The 8,753-nt window shown below is 49.6% G+C and overlaps 1 protein-coding gene across 1 annotated transcript in view; it reads left to right on the top strand.

The window, feature by feature from the left end:
• Positions 1-8,753, top strand: part of SCMH1 (sex comb on midleg homolog 1 (Drosophila)) — a gene marked incomplete at its 3' end in the record, with an annotated part of 29,483 nt that overhangs the window by 17,477 nt on the left and 3,253 nt on the right. The window lies entirely within an intron of this gene.

The raw sequence follows: 8,753 nt of genomic DNA, 5'->3' as shown, positions 1-8,753 counted from the left end.
GCCCCAGCCGTATAATTGGCAGCGTGAGACGTTTATGGCTGGTTGTGCAGATGTTCCACAGCGAACATGCTGAGAGATGAGGAGCTTATGAGCTGTTATTTGGGGAGAAGCTTGCCTGGCTGCTCCAGTGGTGGCAGGCACGATGCCATTTTCCCTTATCCAAATGCTAGCCTTTGCAGTATTTTATAAAAAAAGATGAGTAACTCAGTTTACCCATTCATTTTATAATGCTACCCCATGGACACAAAGCAGTTAATTTCTTTACCATACAGAGGAGAAATTAAGACCTGGCTTTTGGGACCAAGTAAATCTGTGTGCTCAGCACTAAACCGAAAATGGCTTTTGCTGAGGACTAGGATTTGGGCATCCTTGCTCTTCACAGCACTGTCCCTGTCGTTGTCTCTGATCATGAGCCAGTCACTTATCTCTGTTTATTTTGCCAGCAGCAGAATGGGGGCTGTGCTGACCCCTGGGGCATTTTGATGAATAAGTCTATTGTGTTGTGCATCCCTAACACTTGTTGTGCCGGGTCTCAAAGCACTTTCCCCGTACATTGAGGAGTATCTCCATCCACATGTTTATGATCTAAAAAGTGTCAATATCTGCTAGGTAATAATAAGAGTTACTGTCTCCGAAATGGTGCTGGAAGCCGGTTAAAAAACATTAAAAGATATTTTACCCTGTGTGCTAAGCAGAAGAGGCAAAGCGGTGTGAAGGAACTCTTAAAAATACTCAAATCTGATCAAAGAGTTTTCGTAATAGGATCAGTGAAGGGCAGGCTTGGGGTGGCTCTTGGCATGCAGCAGGGCAAGGCAGAGCTTAGCCCTGGCTGAAGATACCTCCAGAAAGTCTGGAACTTTGTGGAAACAAGAATCCAGGGATCAGCTGCATGTTTGGAGGCTTTTTGCTTGATTTTTAACCAGTGTAAGGAGGATTTTCTATTCAGTTGGTTTCTACTGTGACGTCCAAAGTCCTGATCTCTCATTTTTCCAAACTGGAATCTTTTTCCCTGGCTCTTCTGGCCAATGCTGTGTTTTGAGCTGATGTTCTCGTGCAGTGAACAGCCCAAGTTCTCCCTCCTGAAGGAGCACCAGCAGCTCAGACCCCATCATTTTGCATCTGCAGGTAGGAGTGCTTTTCTCCACTCTTATTGCTTTGTATTTACAACATGACGGTCAGCTGCTGTTTTCTTGCCCTGAACTCAGTCTCCTAGCTTCTCTCTGGGGCTGCTGACCGACTGCCACTGTCCTGTCTTCCCTGGGAAGTGTGAATCTTTAGAAAACCTCTTCACCAAGTCACTCACAGATGCGTTGAGCAGGACAGATCCTGCTGTGCATCCCTGTGTGCTCCATGTAGACCTCCTTCCTCTGCAAGAATGACTGTTTCGTAGAATGACAGAATGGTTTGGGTTGGAAGGGACCTTAGAAATCACCTAGTCCCACCCCCTGCCATGGGCAGGGACACCTCCCACTAGCCCAGGTTGCCCAAAGCCTCATCCAGCCTGGCCTTGAACCCCTCCAGGGATGGGGCATCCACAGCTTCTCTGGGCACCCTGGGCCACTGCCTCACCCCCCGCACAGGAAAACATTTCTTCCTCACATCTCATCTCCATCTCCCCTCTTGCAGCTTCAAACCGTTCCCCCTCGTCCTGTCCCTGCACCCCCTGATCCAGAGCCCCCCCAGCTCTCCTGTAGCCCCCTTTCAGCACTGGAAGGTGCTGGAAGGTCTCCCCGGAGCCTTCTCTTCTCCAGGCTGCACACCCCCAACTCTCTCAGCCTGTCCTCGCACGGGAGCTGCTCCAGCCTCTGCCCATCTCCGTGGCTCCTCTGGCCCCGCTCCAGCAGCTCCGTGTCTGTCCTGTGCTGAGGACCCCAGAGCTGGGGGCAGCACTGCAGGGGGGGGTCTCACCAGAGCGGAGCAGAGGGAGAGAATCACCTCCTTCGACCTTAAGTCTTCTAATTCTGGATTTATCCCTATAGAAACGTCTTCTTATCCCATGACTCTTTGGTATTTAGAAAAGCCTTTGGTGAGGATCTCAGAGACTTTGTGGGAAGGCAGGCAGGCAGGCTGTGTCCCATCCGTCCACGCATTCGTTGACCCGTTCAGACCCTTACAAGTTCTCAAGGTTGGGTTTCTGTTACAGAAGCTGTATTGACACTGCCCAAGTAGGTCAGATTCCTCTTGGGGGCCGTGTTACTGGATAAAGCCACTGTTTTGTTTCAGAAAATGGTTTAGCCAGATGGACTTTGTGCTTGGGTAAAATCAGCTCCTTGGGTTTAGCAGATGACTGGGTGGATGGGGCAGACAGTGATGCCCAGAAGGTCAGCCTTGGTGATGGCAAGGTCCTCTTTGAGTTGTGAGTTCTGGGTTTTGTTTCAGGTAAGCAGACCCTGCAGGTCCCAAATAGGGTCTTTCTGGTCTTCAGCTCCAGCAGTGCTGAGTGCAGTCTTCAGTTTTCTTTTTCCACGTATTCATGTGTGGTTGTAAGTACAGGTGGGACGTCTGGGGCGTTTTGCAATGCTGGTGTTGGTCTGGCACTTCAGGCGAGTCGCTAAACCTCTGGCTGTCGGTGTGTTGCCCGGTGTGTCTGAGCTATGTGCAAGATGCAGTGAACGCCTGGGAAGGTTTTTGAGGTCCCTGGTTGCAATGCCTTCAGAAACTGCCGAGTGTAGTTACCTGTATGGTTTAGGGCACACAGGGACGCTGCCTTGAAAGCTGTAAATGTAAGACTTGTGCAAAAAGCAAATAGCGGTTGCTGGTATCACTGTGACTCTTGAGACTTTTTTGGTTTTAGTTGTTTTATTTTTGTAAATAAAAGGTTTTTTTGTAAATAAAACAACCGCAGAAATGGCACAGCTTGTGCCAGTGGGATGTACGCTAGCATCTGCAGCGCACGGAGTTCATCTAAGCACATGCAAACAATTAAAATAATTGCTGCTCCAGACTGTTCAGATTTCCAAGCCTTTAAGAACCGGGACACTCGGGATGGCTGTTCAGAGCCTTTCTCAGGTTCAGCAAATGCATAAGACATGAATTTTAAGCTCTTCTCCATGTGCCTATGGATGTCCTGCCCAAAACCAGTCGGTCGCAGGACGCAGTGAGGGCTGGGAGGGGGTCGGTGATAAAGCGGCTCATGGCTTCCAGCGAAGGCAACAGCAAGTTTCAGTAGTCAAAAGCTGAAACTAGACAAATCTTGACTAAAAAGAATATGTATCTTTGGGAGTTAAGATAACCGATCATGAGAACATCTTGAACATGCTGAATCATCCTCTGGCTGTATTAATGTATAAGGGGCCAGCCCTTCCCCATGCTGGGGCTCGTTGGGCGCTGGGGTGGGTACGAGCAGGGCTGAGCACCCTGCACTGCTCCTGCCCGCGGTGATCCCGTGCTTCGTGACCGTGTCCTTGTAACACCAGGGGCTGGAACTAGAGATAGCCTCCGATCTCTCAGCCTTAGCTCAAGCAGACGTTTTTGGCTGGAGAGCAGGCATCCCTGCAGGAAATAATGAATTACCAGAATACTTGCATTCTGACTTTAAAATTCTGGGATTTGGAGGATTGTTCTTAATCCCTGTCCTTGCAAGGAGCCCCGGACTCCCACCCATGCTCTGACCTTTCCTCCTGTGTGATGTCTGCGAGCTCAGGATGGACCAAATACTGCGCCTTCCCAGGGTCTGTATTTATGTCCCAGTCGTGCTCGTGGTGGCCAGCGATGACGGTCTCTGCTTTGGGAAGAATTGCAGAGGTTTGAAGCTTTTCCATCTTCCTCTTGGACAGGCACCGAGCTCTGGTTCCTGCCCAGCTCCAGCCTTCGGGATGTCAGGGTTTGAACTGCTGCATCCAGGGGAGGATTCAGACAGATCTCAACAAGATTTCTGTTCTCTGACAAATTTGCTTATCTTAAATGTGTCTCTCTAACCCACCCCTTTGGGTCATGCTTCTGACCATGCAGTGCTGAAGAAGGGACAAGGGGCAGCCGGAGCATCAAAAAAAACTGCTGGACAAGTGGCCTAGAAGGCATTCTTCACAGGTGCTTTAAAATAGACACGACTAGCATTGTCAGTCTTCTCAGAAACCGCTCCCTGTGTTTCGGGACACTGTGGTGGTCATCACTGATACCTCTAGAGAGAGGGCGTGAGCTACGGCTGCAGCTAAGAGTGCAGTAGCCCTTAGCACGTAAAATGGGGATTTGGGGTTTTGTGGTCCTGCAGCTGTTAGTAAATGCAAACTGTTAAACAGCTGGTGTATCGGGGACAAAAGTACGAAACTGTTCTCCATCTTCAACTCTTCCATATTTTCCTACGTGTTGGTTTTGTTACTCGTATCCCAAGGACATAATTTTGTCTTCTTCAAGCTGTGACAAGCCTGAGGTAAGCTGATGAGTGACAAATGCTTCTCTCTCGTATTGGCTAACCCTGAAAGTGTGGACGGCAACTTTTCAGAGTCTTCTGTACATAACAGCTTGAGTCATAGTGCGGTGGGCAGCTGTGGGTGCTGCTGGTGCTGCGTGTCGACTGGCGAGGGAGATTTCGGCATTAGGAAATAGAGCCTAGAGTCTTCAATTCTCTGGCAAGTCTCTGTTTCTGCAGGACGCTTGGGACTCTTGTTTGAACTAATCCTTCAGTGATTAACATCTGAGTCAGTGGTGCCCATCTTTTCTTTGGCAATAACTTCTGCAATGGTTTATGCCACATCTTTCGGGTGATGTTTCTCACTGCAGCCAAACCCATCCGATGCCAGCCAGCCCAGCAAGGAGCCGGCCCGTTTCTCGGGGTCTGCCCTTGTGCTGGATGCCTGTATGACCCGAACCAAGACAGTTCAACCAGCAGAACACTTCTGTTGATGAGTTTTCTGTTCCATTAATGAGTTGAAATGATTAACCACAAGTTCAGATCACAATAATTCCAGTGGGAAGGGATCTCTGGAGCTTGCATGGCCTGAAGCGAGGCCAGCTTTAGAGCTGTGTTCGGTTACTCAGAGCTCGTCTGAGCACCAAAGCTGCGGGGCGGAGAGATGCTCAGTGACAGCAAACTGCTGATTTTTTAAGTAAGAGGCACCCACTGGATTTTCTGAAAATTTGGCTCCTCTTAGTGGCTCACTGTGGGGCGAAGATGGTGGTACAAGGAGGAAGAAGGCAGGGATGTCCTGGCAGGTGCTCACTGCTGGGCTGGCACCATCGCCAGCTGGCTAACACACAGTAAATTGAAGCCTTTGGCAGTTAGTATTATAATGATATTAAAATGAGGATAGGTCACTTTCAGAGGGTGCTAATCACTAACTTAGCTGACTGCTCCAAACATACTGATTATTTTCCAGGGTGTTCCTGTCTTCAAGGGTAAATCTAACAAACCTTAAGTGATTAAAAAGTTTTTCTCAGCAGTTCCAAGGGCAGTCTTCCTAATCTACACAGAGAGCACATATTTGTTACGTTAGCTTCTGATTGAACTTGCAACAGTGGGATGACTCTGCTCTGGAGTGGTCGGTGTCTCCTCGTCACTCTGATTGCGTGCAGCTCAGGATGTCTGGTAGGGACAAGAGAAATTAATTAGCACGGGCTGGTGTTTTCTCAGATTCTGATTAAAATCAAATGAAAAGCCAGAGAGTCTGCTGAATGGCGCTGGATCATGGGATGATAAGACTCCAGGTCAGAAAAATGCCTGTGCATTCTGTCAGTCTCGTTGAAGCAGCCACAGTGAAAAAATATTCGTGCAGATTCAGCAGTGGATTCACCGTTGTATTCATCAATACTATTAGGCACAAAGCAATAATCTAGGTCATTTTCTGGGTTTTTATGCCCTGGGCTGGCTGCACAATCAGCTGTAATTTAGCCTTTTTCATTAACAGTCATCTGAGCTGTAGCAGCTCCTCCGTCCCCGCGGGAGCCGTGGCTGTGGCAGGGACGTGCTGCCAGCGGCGGCAGGTGCAATGGAAACTCCTCTTGTGGCTGAATGGAATGAGGTTTCCTGTCCTGTGGTCTGCCCGCACCGACTTATGGGCTTTTATTGCCCTAAAACCAAAACTGATTCTTTAAGTCTGGCAGATTCACGTTACCTGTAATATCTTTTACAGCTGAAGTGGACAATAGATCTTTCTAGCATTTATTGTAGCAAAAGATGAGATCATTTTTTATTACAAAGCTATGCAGTGAAAGCTTGCACACCAGGAGTTCGCCTGACATCGGTCTCGTCCCCCTGGCGCTGGGGTTTCTCTGCGACCTGGTTCCAGCCTGGGAGCCAGGGGTGCAGTGCAGCAGCTCTGACCAACCCAAATGCACCATTTCTGGGGGTTTTGCACTAAAACTGAGATCGTGTGTTTGCTTCGCATCTTGTCAATAGCATCCTCCAGTTCTCTTCCAGGTTAGAGAAACCTCACTGTGGCACAGCTTGGTTGAGACACTGAGCACTGGTGCAGATTGCAAAGGAGATGCCCCCTGCACTGGTTTACACATCCCTTTGATGTTGAAGAGTTTCTTTGAAGTACAGAGTGTTTTACCCGTGTTTATCCTTGTTCTGTCAACTTGTGGGATTCTAGTAAATCCTTTAATAGAAGTATTTCTCAGCTGAGCTCAGCCGTGCACACGTAAGGCTGGAGGCACTGTCCTGTCTGTGCCGTATTTCTCTCCTAGCACAGCTCGGTGCCAGATGTCACTGTCCTGGAAAATGATCAACTGTAGGGAGCTTTTGTGCTATTGTATTCCTTTTCTTGCCAACAAAGTAGTCTTGCTGTTAATATTAACATCTCAAACAAGGAGCAGTAAAACCCTATTTTTACCCCAATTCTCTGTATCTGCCTGACACAAAGTTACTTGGGAACAGTGTCCCTACTTAGGGACAGGTCCCTAAATGATGGTGTACTACTCCCTGGCATCTGATACAGAACGCTAAAGCACAAAAGCAAGGAAATAAAATTAAAACTAAAAAAAAAAAACAAACCCCAAACAAACCAGAAATCCTGGTTTGCCCATGCAACAAGCAGAAGGGGCCATTTCCTGGATGCACCGTGCATGCATTATCTGTGAGGTTGGGGGGGGTATAAACCACCCAAAGAAAACTGCAAGGACATTCTGCACTTCACTTTTTGTGCAGGTTACTCGTAGAAACACCCAGGAGCTCAGTGCAATAGGGCAGGGACGGCAGAGTTCATCTCCCAGCAGCGAGTGGAAGCATTTGGGAGATTTGCCAGCGGCAGCAGTGTCCGACAGCAGGAGGAGTGCCGCCTGGTGTCCTGGCCCTTCTCTGCACTAGCTGCTGACCTCTGCGTCCTAAACGTGCCCCAGCAGCGTGGCCTTGCTGTGACACTGCGCTGGCAGCTGGGGGTCAGCCCCGTCTGCCCTCCTGCCCCTGCGCCTTTGGCACCGCCAACGAGACAGAAATGCTGGAGGCTGGGAGTACCGACAGCTGCTCGGACCTGGAGGAGCGCCTGGCCGGTCATCCGCCCACGTGAAGTCGTCCAGTCCTGCTGTGAGATAACACCGGTCCTGCTTTCCAGCTGCCTGGATGGACCGTTCGCTCAGGGTTTCTTTGGACCTGGCAGCCAGGTTCATGCCCAGTCACCCCGTGGAGAGCACAGGGTACCCCACAGTCAAAGCTGGGGAGTGGGGTCAGAGCAGAAGAGCAAAGCGGGATCCTCCACCTCCAGCGGCTCGTTCACATAAGGCCAAAATACGCTGCTGCTGGTGGGACCTTACACCGAACTCCCCATGAGCCATGCCGTTCGCTCGCTCGGTGCTTGGGCTAGCAGTGAAGCAGTAAACGGAGCCATCGGCTCCCTGCCCCGTGCCCCCAGCATCTCCTGGGTCTCCTGGCTTGCTGCTGGCACCTCGCAGCCCGCTGACCTCCTCCAGAGCCCTGCAAAGCTGGACCTGGCTCCGTTTGCTGCTTCCGAGCTGTCGGCAGGAAAGGGTGTCTTTGTGCCAGGGGAATGATTGCATGCTCAGAGTAACTGCTCGTAAAATCCTCACGAGAAAAATTTTAAAAATGTCTTTATATCCCCACAGTTATGCCCCTGGTAGGGCTGCGTGCCATCCTGGTATCAATCTTTTATTGCACTCTGTTTCCTTGGCTGAGATTTTCTCCTTAACTCTAAAGCTCTTCACTTCAAAAGTGTTATTTTTTTCCTCGAATTCAGAGCCCCCATGTTGAGTACACAGCAGGATTTCCAGGTCTGAGAAACAAGACATCCTAAAGGTCACTGTGCATTTTTGAAAATCTGGGACAGTTTTATTTTGTTTCTTTTTAGCAGAAGTTTAAAGGCAACGCTGGTCTGCTGAGCTGGGCCAGTTCATCTCTAGCCTTTAGCAGGACTTGGGAAAGATGAATGACCAAATTCAGGGAATTTGTGGGGCAAATACTCCAGAAACCTGGTTTTGTCATGGAAAGTGGGAGAAGATAAGAAGGAACGGACCATGTGCTGGCACTTCGCTTACCTCTGGCTGAGCCAACTGAGATGAGCTGTTCCCTGGGGCCAGGAGCAGGCATCAAGGATGGAGCTGGTACCTTCCACTGCAGTTCACTGGAGGGACAGCGCAAATATGACTTTTGCCTTGAGAGAGGGGATTTCCAGCACAGCGCTGGCTCTGTGACTGTCAGGCAGGTCTTGACTGATCCTTCCCCTAGGAATGCTTTTGGTACATTTTACATGATCGCTGGCAGGTCACCACTCGCAGAAGGAAGAGGTGTAGGTGCCAGTTATTTTCAGGAAGGAAGGTATGGCTGAGAGCACGATCTTTCTGGAGCTCAGCCCATCCAGGCTAAG

The sequence above is a fragment of the Pterocles gutturalis genome, unplaced genomic scaffold (genome assembly GCF_000699245.1).
Source record: "Pterocles gutturalis isolate BGI_N339 unplaced genomic scaffold, ASM69924v1 scaffold23619, whole genome shotgun sequence".
Classification (NCBI taxonomy): domain Eukaryota; kingdom Metazoa; phylum Chordata; class Aves; order Pterocliformes; family Pteroclidae; genus Pterocles; species Pterocles gutturalis.
Note: the sequence above shows the minus strand (reverse complement) of the source record. Positions and strands in the feature narration are given on the sequence as shown.